The sequence below is a fragment of the Aedes aegypti genome, chromosome 2 (assembly GCF_002204515.2).
Source record: "Aedes aegypti strain LVP_AGWG chromosome 2, AaegL5.0 Primary Assembly, whole genome shotgun sequence".
In the NCBI taxonomy this organism is placed as follows: Eukaryota; Metazoa; Arthropoda; class Insecta; order Diptera; family Culicidae; genus Aedes; species Aedes aegypti.
In genome coordinates this window covers 458,435,696-458,438,090 of record NC_035108.1, presented here as the reverse complement: position 1 = coordinate 458,438,090, position 2,395 = coordinate 458,435,696, and positions in this window count along the sequence as shown.

Below are 2,395 nucleotides of genomic sequence, written 5' to 3'. Positions count from 1 at the left end.
AATTGAACTTTAACACTTCACTTTTGCACGCCAGGCTTATTGATACCTTAGTTTATTCAAGAGCATGAGATTGTTGAATTAAGTATATTTTTGTTTTGTCCCAATTAATTCATACATAAGTCTGATGCTGCCGGTGGGACTCAAGAGAAACACTAACACGATGGTTTCCTTAAAGAATTATTGGATTCAGACCCATTATGCCAAACTCCATTATGTCAAATGATTCTATACCAAATGACCTTATACCAATCACGACATATATTATACGACTTTATGTCAAACGGCTTTATGCCAAATGACCTACCACCATTGGTATTAAAGCAAAAAATTATACTTCTACCCTATTAGCTTATATTTGATGTATTCAGTTTCTTACAGTACTCTAAATAGTTGCAGGATATCTTTTTTTCAGCATTTTTTTTTAAATATTTTGTAGAAAATTCCGATATTTTCCTACTTTTTTTTTAAATATTATTATGCACAAACGTAAAATCTTAATTACAAAAGTGACCAATTTAATTTTTTTGTCGTAGATTTCTAATTTTATGAAAGTTTTGATGTTTAAAGTCAAAAGTAAGCATGATTTTGACTGTTTTATCAGCGTTGGGCTCCTACTTCTTGATCAGGACAGCCAACGAAATTTAAACTCTTGACCCGTCTTAAAATCGTGAGGATATGGAAACTTCAACGCTCTCCCGATCCTGCTATAAAATTTATATGGCAGGATCTGCAAAAAGAAATTAAGAAACGTTTTACCTAATTAAGAAACAATTCTTAGCTTAGCTTAGACTGACTACACATATCAATGGTTGCTATTCCGTGATTGACCGAAGTCAGTAGATATGCACAAAGAATCAACTAGAAGCTCGGCTGGGTGGTCATAACCAACTTCAGTGTACATGACCCAGTGCCTCTATTTGTACAAAGTTTGTAATGGCGCCGGCCACGTCCTTGCATTCAGGTGGGATTGGGGGAAGGAATGTTAGTGGATATCCAATGTTGAAACATTGGAACAAATTTCAAATAAGTCTAAAATAGACAATGACCGTGGCAATCTTCCATTGCCACGATAAAAACGTTAGATATCTCGGTTAAGTCTAAGTAAATTGAAAGCGTTTTTTTTCTCTCATAAGCATGTGAAATGAATTTATCTGTAAAAATTCTGAGATGCTACGGCAAATGAAATGTAATGAGTTGATAACTATATGTAAATAAAAGCTTAATTTTGTTTTACCAATTTAACAGTGTTGGCTAACACAGAACATATCCCAGACATCAGAAGTCACATAACAATTAACGAATAAAGTCGTTTATGCATACAAATTGCATCACTCTCGCACTACATGGTGGATTAAATCGTTTGATAGATGAGTTTTCTCGCATAAAACGCTCTTTTATGAGTTCATATGTCCATTTCGTTTCGTTCCGTATACTCGTACAAGGTAACTCGGATCATTCCCTAGCAGCTGTCTATGTTATCATAAATTATATCGCATAAATGTACAGATTTGTAAGCAATTAAACCTGCACACTCGCATTGCATTCCATTTTTCATCGTATAAAATATGCACTGCTGTTCTACGCATTTGTCCCGCAGTCCGTGAGCTTTGCACATATAAGCAACGCATAACGCAAAAGATGATTTCGTTATACGTACATTCTGGTTTTAAATGGAACTAATGAAGAAATAAAAAAAGCCAACAATGACAACATGCATAGAAAAAAATCCGTTCTCGTATTCGTGAACAGCAGTCGTGAACTCGTCAACAAGAAAAAGTACACCGTGAACTAGATCATTTTTATATGAACGTGTTGCCTAGTTCAGAGAACGTTCATGTAAACAAGGTTTCTAAAAGGGAGATAGTTCCATGTGTGGAATTGCTAATTCCAAAAACATTGTTTGGCGGTAGATTCCAAACTCCTAACTATGAAATTATCTAATAGCGTTAATCGAATCATTAAAAACTTTATTATTATTTTTTCCTTGGAGCTTCTATAATTTGGCCCGAAGGAAGTTTTATTTTAGTTCACGATTCATTCAATTTTCATTTAGAAGCAAAATAAGAACACGGTTTAAGTGCACTCCCCAGCGAACAGTTCCTTCGAAAATCCACAAAAGGTTGTATTAGACGCTGGACGGAGGCTCACGAAAAAGCGCGCGCAAGGTGATGTGCTCTCGGGGAGACTCGTCTCATCGCTGCTCAGCGCTACGGCTCGCCATCTATGCAAGTTGTGATACAACTGCTTAGTAACGAAGAGTCTCTACAACTATTTTCGCGTCATTATGCAGGTGTCTAGATGGTATATATGATATGGTCGAATATTCGCGATCCAAGAGTTACAATTTCGATCCTTGTTGAAAACTTTTGTAATCACTTCAATTATTGCACTGAAT